The sequence below is a fragment of the Mustela lutreola genome, chromosome 18 (assembly GCF_030435805.1).
Source record: "Mustela lutreola isolate mMusLut2 chromosome 18, mMusLut2.pri, whole genome shotgun sequence".
NCBI classification, from domain to species: domain Eukaryota; kingdom Metazoa; phylum Chordata; class Mammalia; order Carnivora; family Mustelidae; genus Mustela; species Mustela lutreola.
In genome coordinates this window covers 29343251-29355315 of record NC_081307.1, presented here as the reverse complement: position 1 = coordinate 29355315, position 12065 = coordinate 29343251, and the positions used below count along the sequence as shown (strand labels likewise).

Below are 12065 nucleotides of genomic sequence, written 5' to 3'. Positions count from 1 at the left end.
CTCAAAATTTCAGTTAAAAAAAAAAAAGTGGTTAGTAATTTTCAAGAGCCAGATGGTGACTACGTTAGCCTTTTTATGGGGGCATGAGGGGGCAACTGCTCAAATTCATTACAGTGTGAAAAGCAGTCAAACGTAAACAAGTGGGTGTGACGGTGTTCTTTTGAAACTTTATTTAGAAAAGGCAGACTTGTAGTTTGCAGCCCTCTGCTTCAAAAAAAGACAGGAGCTTTTAATATTCTATATGCTACTCCTTTCCAAAAAAAAATGGTAACAAAAGTAAATCATATATTTATAACGCTTTCATTTGCAGTATATCTCTGTCTTCATGATTTCCTTAATTTGCATAAATATTTATACATACAGTAGACATACACACATTTATTTTAAATATTCTATAAAGCACTTCTTGAGTACCATGTTTCTGCGTTTGGGGAAGTCAAAATGAGTTAAAGTTGTTTGACTTAGGAAAAAAAAAAGTTGTTTGACCTAGAAAAGTAAGAAATCCTTTTTAGGCCGAGCAACTGTTAAAGGAAGTTGTAACATGGAATTTCTATCCTAAAATTCTCATCTGTAAATGTAGTAATCAGTTCAGGAATAAGAGTCGAAGTTGAAAAATAACCACTTTCTGTGCTTCCCTTTCTTTTTATCCATTATGTCCAAGGATTGAACATCTTCTGCAAGAGTTCAGGCTCAGTTCAATTACTTTCATTTCCAGGGTTTGATAAAGCATTACCACAAGTGGAGTCTAACTTCAAGTAAGAGTGCAGTCAGGCTTATGTTTCAGACAATTTCAAAGAAAATCCACTCTACAGGATTTCAGTATTTATTCCGTAGACTTTTTTGTTAACTTTTTCTTTCCCTCCACCCGGCCACGTCATGAGTATCGTTTTCAAAAATCACCTTCAGTTTCCACTGATTCCGGTTGCTTTCTTCCCATATGACTCTTTTTTTTCCACCTCCTCGTCTCTTTTTAATGCAAGTCGCTTGTGTGGAACAGCACCTTGAACGTGAAATATAAAAGAGAAGAATATGCTTTACAGAGACGTGGGTATTAAGTTTTCCTCCACACCATGGAGAGTTATAAAGACTTTGAAATTTCAAAGAAGATGGAATATAAACACTACAAGGCACTGGCGAGAAAAAAAATGTTAATGCCCACAATTTAGCAGAAATATAAAGCCGTTCTGGATAGATTTCCAGAATGATTAGAGTGGTGAGAGCCAGCTAGGGTTAACATGATGAGATTGTGTGATTTTAAGTGATTTTAAAAGGTGAAAGACATTTCTGAGAGGGTTTTGAAAATTCCGTGCACAGCCCTCTTTTTTTTTTAATATTTTATTTATTTATTTGACTGAGATCACAAGTAGGCAGAGAGGCAGGAAAATAGAGGGGGAAAGCAGGCTCCCTGCTGAGCAGGGAGCCCGACGTGGGGATCAATCCCAGAACCCTGAGATCATGACCTGAGCTGAAGGCAGAGGCTTAACCCAATGAGCCACCCAGGCGCCCCACAGCCCTCTTTTTTACCCTACGCTTCATTTAATCTGTTGCTAAGGTTATCAGTTTACTCTTCTTTTCATTATCTCCTGAATGTGGGCCTACATCTTTATCCCCATTGAGGGCTTTGGTTTAGCTACTCTGTGCGATCCTGCAAATATCTACTCCGGGTCCTCACTCAGCACTCATGCACACACAACGCACACACAAACTCACTCACTCGCTCATTCCCACGCTGCTACCAGAATGACATAACATGCACCCCGGACCTGGTCATTCATTTGCTTAAAACCATTCAGCAGCTCTCTGTTGCTCATACAGGACGTGTGTGAATTCTATACCCAAAACGCAAGCCAAAGCAAGTCAAAATCTTTTTCCTTCCTGCGTTTCCAGCACCATTTATTAAGTCGTTTGCCCTTCCCCGTGCCATCCAGCATCCGCCCACGCCCTTTATGGGTCAGTCAGTCTGAACTATGGCTTGATGGTGCCCCGTGCCATCTTCTTGCTTTTGCTTCTTTCCCAGCTGCCCTGAAGGCTTCCCTGACCAAAATACCTGCCCAAATTCCCTTCCCTGTTCCTCGGGACAACTCATGCATTGTTTTAATCAGGAAAGCCTTGTGTGAAATCTTTCAGAATTGAACATATTTCATCTCTTAGATTATTTGCCAGATTATATTTGATCTCTTTGTATGTTTATACCCAAGAGTTGAGAGGACAATATGGTATAATAGAAAAAAAGGTTTGGAATCAGATGCAGTGGGAGTGGCAGAAGGGCAGGAAAGAATCTGTTTAACTCAACATTGAATTGCTAGCACTCGGCAGGTACGTGAAATACTGTAGGTATCCACTTATGTCTTGTATGAATTATTGAATGAATGAATGAATCAATCAATCAATCAATAAAGGAGATAATTTGTGTCTTACTCATTGGGATTAGTTGGAATATCAGCCCGGGAGGCATTTCTAAAGATATTGAGGATTTAAAGGAAGACCCCTTCCTGTGGTATTTCTGTAGTGAAGGGATGAATATCTAAAAGGAATTTCTAACCATTCAGTAGGTTCCTAGGAAACGGTGACAGTTCATTTCAGAAACAGCAGTGGAGTCCTCATCAAGTTGGTCAACTACCTTAATAGCATAATTAATGAATCTGGAAGAAAAAAAATACTATAGGGGTGCCTGGGTGGCTAAGTTAAGAGTTAAGACCTCAGCTTGGGTGGTGATCTCAGGGTCCTGGGATCGAGCCCCGCATCGGGCTCTTTGCTCAGGGGGGAACCTACTTCTCCCTCTCTCTCTGCCTGCCTCTCTGCCTACTTGTGATCTCTCTCTCTGTCAAATAAATAAACAAAATAAAATAAATATATGCTACATAAGTTAGGAGAATATATTCTGTTTTAAACACTAACAGCTATGATTATCATGCACCTAAGTAACACAATTCTTTTTTTCCAGTTTCGGCTATCCTTACAATTCCTCAAATACTCAGCAACCTATAAGGTATCTTAACAAATTGTCCTAATACAGAAACATTTCGAAACCATTATCAACATGGCTGAAACCTAATTTCTTTTAAACTGATACATCCCTCAAGCTGTGGCCGGTGCCCAGTAAATATGTGTGGAATGAGTAAATGAACCATTACCAAATGAGTCTATTCAGCTCCCACAATTAAAAAGATAGTCATCACTTTACAGCCAGATACTGTCCCAAGATCCCTAGATCCTCGACAGGCACCCAGGTTAATCTTCCTTCCACTTCTTTTCTCATAATAAATCCCTTGCAGCGGGCCTCTGCATGGCATTACCACGTCAAATAAAAATTCTCCTGCTTGGATTTTAAAGTCATCAGCTGGTCCCACTGTTGGTCTACCCAGAACTCTCTCTTCATTTGCCTTCCAAACCAGTATCATTGCTCACCTCTTGGTCGTATGGCCCCATTGACTTACCTATATCTTAGGTTCTCCTTTTGGTTTATCGAAGATGTAGCCTACGTTTAAAGCTTTCCGAACTAAGCCCAGCACAAAGCAAAGGTTTCCTGAATTGCTTTCCTCATATAGTTTGAGTTTTTTAAATTATCTTTTTGCACTTGCCTGAGATGTATGGTCTAGCTGCTCCAAGTATATAAGTCCTATCTCCCAAAGAGCGTAAGCTCCATTAGACCAATCAACCTGTCTTCTCCTTCTGTATTCCACAGGACTTAAACATTATTGGGGAAATAAAATTTGAACTTGTGGTTTGGCAGCAGTGAACCATTGCTGATTCAAGAAGAATACATTTATGAAAACAAAGTTGTCTGTTGTATGCAGGGTAGACAGGCGTGGAGGGAATCAACCGACAAAGATGTCAACATACAATTTTTTACAGGGTTTATACTGAGTCAGCAGACAGGGGTTTTTATTTAATAAATGAGGGGTAGAGAGGGAAAGATGATAGGGGTCCAGATAATTGAGGCAATGGGAATCCAGTAGAGGGTACATAATCAAGGTGCATTTTTATAATCAGCTAACAACAGATTTGTTGATGCTTGAATACAGAGGATCAAAGAGGGTAATAAGTCAAAAATGTCACCAAACTTTCAAGTACAAAGTAATGATTTCAGTGGAAAAGCAAAAATGGTTGAGAAAGGGACAATGGGCTGGGTACGGAAGGAGTGGGGTGACTTTAGCTTGGGCAGATTGGCAACTGGAGAAGACAAAATATGAGTCCTTTAAGGCACGTTAAGGTATGAACGATGACATTATGTTGGCTACAGTGGATTATTAAAATCATGTCCACAGATTTGAAAATCCCTCTCCCCCATATAGATGTGCTATCTACATTAGTCTTCAGGGATCACATTTTACAGTGATTTTTTTTTTTTAATCACATTGGTTTATTCTGAAGCAAAGTTGTTAAGGTAGTCTGGTATAGAGAAAGTTAATTGAAACACTCATACTAGTATAATTTTGTTGTAATTCTCATTTCAAATTTAATGGATCGGTGCCTGTTAGAAAAGAGGAGACACACTAGGAACTAATTTACCTGTGAGAAGGCAGAGGAGCAGAGGCTGAAATTCTAGTTCTTTGAAGAAAATTACAGGATGGGGTTTGTTTTTGCTATTTGCTGTTTTTCTCCCTTTGAATAGGATATAACTATGCTTGAGGACCATTAGAGGACAGAAATCAAATCTTAATCAGTCTTGATGATTTTTCTTTTTCTGTTTAAAAGAAAAGTTCAAATTCACTTTAAAGCCTAGGGAGTTTAATTAAAGTAAGTAGAGACAAAAGTACTCTATTGAGAGCTGTCATTTCTCTTAGTACGACACTATTAATAATGTAGCGTAATGCTATTTTGGAAATTTGGTTCTTTCCTTGTCTTTTGTCTTGTTCTGACTCTTTTCTGTATTCTAAATGAAAGGAAATAAAGCCCTTAAAGGAAGGTACTCAACTAAATTCACCGTCTCCTCCTGTACCACATTATCTCTGACCTCAGCTGTAATTCTTTGAAGAAATAACCCTTGCAAACACTGATTTTGTTTTGTTTTTTTACTTTCCCTTTCTCTTTTGTTTGTGAGCCTCTTTTACCAACAACATTTACAGGGTTCTTCACAAAGAATGTTTCCCCCCAATTAGGATGAAAACGAGATCATTATGTGACCGTTTCACCGGGAGCGTCACTTCCCTGTTTGACAGCTCCATGAGTTCAACCCGGTTCTAAATGTTCGTATTTCTGACTTGCCTTGAAATCAGAAAGTGTTTTCATTAATGCTAGGGCTTTGTGAGCTCCAGGCTGGAATGAAGGCATGGCAGACATCACAGCCTCTTCTGGGAACTTACCTGCCTCACGACTTCGCGACAGGGCAAAATGTTTACCGCTTCAACCTGATGGCTTCGCTTTGATTGCTAATTACGTGTGGCACGGTTTTGAATCTAAAGAGTGTTTCGGGGGTCACTTTTCATTTTGGGGTGCATGGTGACGTGTTACCTGTAACTTGGATTTCACGATCTCTGTTGTCTGAAAGTTAATTAGTATTCTTTGTTCGACTACCTTCTCATTTGCGTAGGTTTCAGTGCATCCGCCTTTGTCACTTGATTTTGGTGAATATCTTTTGATCATATGATCGTTTTAAGGTGTGCTCCATCTAATTGCATTGGCTTGCAGGAAGCCGATCATTAAATATAATTTGTGCTTTTACTCTATTCTCATACTCTGTTTTTATAATGTATGTAAGTAAGGTAAAACCATTAGAATTACTCAGTATTTTAACATGATAGTTTAAGAGGTAAGAAATTATAAGGGAAGCAGATATTATGTTGTTTTGAGAGTTATCTATGAAATTGACCCTAGTTTGATGTCCTTACTACAATAAGGCAGTATATAATGAAGGCAGGGAGTTAAGGAGTTAACAGTTCTTTATAAACCAGAAGGCCATTAACTTTTAATAATGCCGTCTCAAATATTTGTCTGTAAATTGTGGTGATAATCAAAGATGAGCCTATGGGATTGTGCTTTGTAGTACTGTTTGATTTGATAACTCTGGTAATCCCTTAAGCACGTTAGGAAAAATATTTTATGCTTACATTAGCAACTATTGTGAGTTTGTAAAATAACCTTGCAACCCCAAGATGTATTATAAGGACAAGAAGAAAAGCAATTATATCTCAGATTTTGTGGTGCAATTTTTTTTTTGAATAATTACTTTTAGAAAAAAATTTTTTTAACTTAATACATTTTTGTTTCTCACTGTCAGAAAGAAATGAACGGCTTCAGAAAAATTAAAAAATGAGACAGAATGCTGTCTACATCTGAAAGATGTTGAACTCTTTATGAAACTGGAAAATAACATCTGAATTATTTTTTATCTGCATTCCCCATTTAAAAGGCTGTGCAGTTTCTCTGTATTAAAACAAGACTTTCACTCTCACTGCTGGAATGTGGTCTCCAGCTCTGCCTTAACTAGATGGCACTCCGACCCCAGACTCAAAATAAAGCAAGTATTTCTTCATTTAAAGTTGAATTTCTAAAAAGTTGAAATAAAATAAAACTGAATTTCTACAGTTCTTTCTCTTAATGGCGGTGAAATTGATATGTAACAATATGTAAGTTTCAGGGGTTCAACATTCCAATTCAATAGCTGTCCGCCCTACAAAGTGGTCAACATTGAAAAGCCAGTTATCGGGCGCCTGGGTGGCTCAGTGGGTTAAAGCCTCTGCCTTCGGCTCAGGTCATGATCCCAGGGTCCTGGGATCCAGCCCCGCATCGGCCAGGGAGCCTGCTTCACGGATCTCTCTGCCTGCTTCTCTGCCTACTTGTGATCTCTGTCTGTCAAATAAATAAATCTTAAAGAAAATAATAATTTAAAGAAAATATAATAATAATAAATAAAAGCCAGTTATCCTTCTCTACTGTAGAGTTGATCCCCTTCATCCATTTCACTTATCGTTTTCCTTCTTCCCCACCTGTAACCCCAATCTCTTCTCTATATCTACACGGTTTGGTTTTGTTTGTTCATTTTGGGTGTTTTTTTGGATCTCCCATATAAGAGAAATCATACTGTATTTTTCTTTCTTTTTTTTAAAAAAAGATTTTAATTATTTATTTGACAGAGATCACAAGTAGGCAGAGAGGCAGGCAGAGAGAGAGGGGGAAGCAGGCTCCCTGCCGAGCAGAGAGCCCGATGTGGGGCTCGATCCCAGGACCCTGGGATCATGAGCTGAGCTGAAGGCAGAGGCTTTAACCCACTGAGCCACCCAGGTGCCCCTATATTTTTCTTTCTCCATCTGACTTACTTCACTTAGCGAAATACCTTCAGGGTCCGTCGATGTTGTTGTAAATGACAAGAGTTTGTTTTTTTATGGCTGAGTAATATTCCATTCTCTCTCTCTCTCTCTCTCTCTCTCACTCTCACTCTTTCTCTCACACACATACACACACATGCACCCCACATCTTCCTTATTCATTCATATACTGATGGACATTTAGGTTGTTTCTAGTTTTGGGTACTGTAAATAATGTAGTGAACATAAGGGTGCATATATTTTTTTGAATCAGCATTTTCATATTCTTCATACAAATACTGAGAAGTTAAATTGCTGGATCACATTGTAGTTCTTTACGTGATTTTTTGAGGAAACTTCACACTGTTTTCCACGGTGTCTGTACCAATTTACATTGCTACCAGCAGTGTACAAGTGTTCCCATTCTCTGTATCCTTGCTAACACTTGAGTATGGATTCTTTGGAAAAATGTTTATTTTCTCCCATTTTTTAAACAGGTTGTTTTGTCGGGGCGCCTGGGTGGCTCAGTGGGTTAAGCCGCTGCCTTCGGCTCAGGTCATGATCTCGGAGTCCTGGGATCGAGTCCCACGTCGGGCTCTCTGCTCAGCAGGGAGCCTGCTTCCTCCTCTCTGCCTGCCTCTCTGCCTGCTTGTGATCTCTCTCTGTCAAATAAATAAATAAAATCTTAAAAAAAAAAAAAAAACAGGTTGTTTTGTTGTTATTCAGTGGTATGAATTTTGTGTGTATTTTGGAAATTAATGTCTTGTCCGATACATGATTTGCAAAAATCTCTCATTCAGCAGGCTGCCTTTTCATTTTGATGATGGTCTCTTTCACTGTGCAGAAGCTTTTTAGTTTGAGGTAATCTCATTTATTTATTTCTGTTTTCCTTTCCCTTGCCTTTGGAGTCAGATCCACAAAATATTGCTAAGACCGATGTTCAGTGTTTTCCTTTAGGAATTCTGTGGTTTCGGGTCTTACAAGTCTTTAATCCATTTGAATTAATTTTTGTGTGTGGTGTAAGATAGTGGTCCATTTTCATTCTTTTGCATGTGGCTGTCCAGTTTTTTCACCATCATTATTGAAGAGGCTGTCCTATTTCCATTGTACGTTCTTGGCTCCTCTGTCATAAATTAATTGTCGATATATATGTGTGGGTTTAATTTAGTTCCATTCCACAGATCTGTCTGTTTTTATACCAATACCATACTGTTTTGACTCATGGTATAGTTTAAAATCAGGGAACATAATGCCTCCAGTTCTGTTAGTCTCTCTCAAGATTGCTTTGGCTTTTCAGGATCTTTTATGGTTCCATAAAAATTTTAGAATTACTTGTTCTAGTTCTGTGAGAAATGCCATTAGAGTTTTGATGGGAATTGCTTTGAATCTGTAGATTGCTTTGGGCGTGATGGACATTTTAACAATATGAATTCTTCTAATCATGAGCATAGAATATCTTTTCATTTATTTATGTCTTCAGTTTCTTTCATCAGTGTTTTTTTAGTTTTCAGTGTACAGATCTTTCACCTATTAGTTACATAAATGCTACAGATTTTGAGATATGTTGATTTTGAGTCCTGCTACTTTACTGAATTTACTTATTGTAACATTTTAAAGATTTTACCTTAAAGATTTTCCATATATAGTATCATGCCGTTTGCAAATAATGACAGTTTTACTAATTCCTTTCCAATATGGATACGATTTTATTTCTTTTTCTTGCCTAATTATTGTGACTAGGAGTTCCAATACTTTGTTGTTGAATAAAAATGATGAGAGTGGGCGTCCTTATCTTGCTTCTGATCTTGGAGAGCTTTCTGGTTTTTACCATTAAGTATGATGTTGAGTAGTATGCATAACTTTGGGTTTGTCATATGTAGCCTTTATTATATTGAAGTATATTCCCTCTGTACCCAGTTGGTTGAGGTTTTTTTTTTTTTTTTTTTTTTTTTTTTAAAGATTTTATTTATTCATTTGTCAGAGACAGAGGGAGAGAGAGCAAGCGAGCACAGGCAGACAAAGAGGCAGGCAGAGGCAGAGGGAGAAGCAGGCTCCCCGCCGAGCAAGGAGCCCGATGTGGGACTCGATCCCAGGACCCTGGGATCATGACCTGAGCCGAAGGCAGCTGCTCAACCCCAGTTGGTTGAGTTTTTATCATAAATAGATATTGAATTTCATTGAGACTTTCTTTGTCTACTGAGGTGATCCTATGGTTCTTATTATTTGTTTTGTTGATGGGCTATATCACATTAATTGATTACAGATATGATGTTGAACCAACCCTCATTCCTAGAATAAATTCCACTTAATCCTGGAACACAATCCTTTAATGTATTATTGAATACATATTTTGTTGAGAATTTGTATGTATGTTTGTCAGTGATACTGGCCTGTAATTTTCTTTTTTGGTGGAGTCCTTCTCTGGTTTTGATATCAGGGTGATGCTGGTTTCATAAAATGAATTTGGAAGTGTTCCCTCTTTTTTAATATTTTGGAAGAGTTTAGAAGGATAGGTATTAAATCTTCTTTGAATGTTTGGTAAAATTCACTGGACCATATGGAGCCATATGGTCCTGGACCTTTTGTTTGTCAGGAGGTTTTTGATTCCTAATTTAATCTCTTTACTAGTAATCAGTCTCTTCAGATATTCCGTTTGTACATGACTCAGTCTCAGAAGATTATATGTTTTTAGAAATGTATTTATTTCTCCTAGGTTGTCCGATTTGTTGGCGTCTAATTATTTGTAGTATTCTCAAATGATCTTTTCTTTTTCTGTGGTGTCAGTTGTAACTTCTCTTTCATTTCTGACTTTATTAGAACACTCTCTGTTTTTTTCTTGGTCTAAAGGTTTGTCAGTTTTGTTTATCTTTTCAAGGAACCAGGTCTTAGTTTCATTGATCTTTGTTATGTCCTTTTTTCTGTCGACTAGGGTCTTTGTTTGTTCTTTTCCTAGCTCTTTTATGTGTAAAGTTAAATTGAGATTTTTCTTGTTTGTTTTTGTTTTGTTTTGTTTTGTTTTGAGGTAAGCCTGTATTACTTTGATCTTTCCTCTTAGAACCACTTTTGGTGCATCCCCAGATTTTGATAAGTTGTATATGTTTGTTAGGTCTCTAGGTATTTGTTTATTTCTTATTTGATTTATTCATTTACTCATTGGTTATCCGATTTTTACATTTTTGTGATTTTTCCAGCTTTCTTCTTGTAATGATTTCTAGGGTCATACCATTGTGGTTAAAGAAGAAGCTTGATAGGATTTCAGTCTTCTTGAATTTATTGAGCCTTGGTTTGTGGCCTAACGTGATCTATCCTGGAGAATGTTCCATATGCACTGAGATCAATGTGAATTCTGCAGTTTGGGGATGGAACGTGTATATATCTGAGAAGTACATCTGGTCTAATGTATTGTTTAAGGCCAATGTTTCCTTAGTCAGCAGTACTGTCTTAAAGCTAATATTTCCTCTTCATTTTCTTCTTGAAAACATGTCTACATCAAAACTGACAAAAATAATTATCCCTGTATAAATTAGTACGGAAAGCTTCGGAGTCTTTTTCCCTGACCATTGCCAGAGTTCTTAATTTCTCAGAACTTTCTTTTCTTGCTTATGAAATAGGAATTATACCAACAGCTTATGGTGGCTCTGAGAGTAAATAAAATAATGTATGTGAATACATAGCCTAGTCAATATCATAAACTTTAATGAGTATAAAATTTCTTCTGTAGATTTCTCCCTCCCAGTGTGGCCCCCACTTTTGCATTTGGGTCTATAAAGTTACATTAAGCCTAGATTTTTTTTTTAAAAAAACTCCCTTTTAGATTTATAACTTCTTTGTGAAATTACTGGGTAAAGCAATTTAGTTACGGTTAGCAAAAATAAATAAATAAAGTAGAGAAACATGTGTAGTTCCTTTTTCTTTGTTTTTCCTTGTTTCTTTTTTGTAGTGAAGAACATTTTCTTTTAGGCACACAGTTTTGTGAATATCAGGGGTTAAAGGAATTGTTATAGACTGGATATGGATGTGTTGGAATGCTTTAGAAAATCGATTCTCGCTAATGGAGAGAACGTTTTTAAAGTGAACTATTGCCATTCCTTCAGTGAACCACATACAGCAGAAAAAATTCAAGTAAACATTGAAGGAGAGGCAAGCTCTTCCTTATAGAATTAATGAGAATTGCAGTGATCTGCCGTGGGGAATTGGAATTCGAAAAACCTCTTCCATGTGCGTTATTCCCTAATGTGTAGAACCAGATAAGTAGACTCTAATTTTAAATGTGCAGTTATCCAAACAAGATGAATGTGCAGGGCAACGCTGGATAAGACTGTCGATCTTCATGTTAATATTTTTATTCTCCTTTATAACAGACATATAGTTGGCAAAAGCCACATGTCTGTGAGATCCCTGAAGACCACAACTAACTCAGGAGAAAGGTAGCCAGCTTTATCTTACATCAAAGACGGAGATATAGCCCGAGGGAGACACATCCCAGAATAAGCTCTTTATAATGTCCTTTATAATGTCTTTGGTCAGTTGTTTTATCTTTAGGAGATTGTTTTGTTTTGTTGTTAGAGGAATACTAATAACAAGTTAGATCACATATGCTTATCTAACACACATTTTTTAGATCGGGGAAGCTACAGGCAAGCATCCTGCTTCTTGGTAAAAATGGCCTGCTTTCTGTATGTACACTGCAGTGCAATTTTTAAAATGTTGTGATTATAATTCCAGAACACAAGAATGTGAGTAGGTGCCAGTGTTTTCTCCTTTGTATGGGAAATGCCTTTGAAAATCATTTGAAGCTTGGACAAAAATTCCATAGCT

The 12065-nt window shown here is 37.4% G+C and overlaps 1 protein-coding gene across 7 annotated transcripts in view; it reads left to right on the top strand.

Moving 5' to 3' along the window:
- Nucleotides 1-12065, top strand: part of TENM3 (teneurin transmembrane protein 3) — a 437342-nt gene that overhangs the window by 221856 nt on the left and 203421 nt on the right. The gene's annotated exons all lie outside the window — the stretch shown is intronic.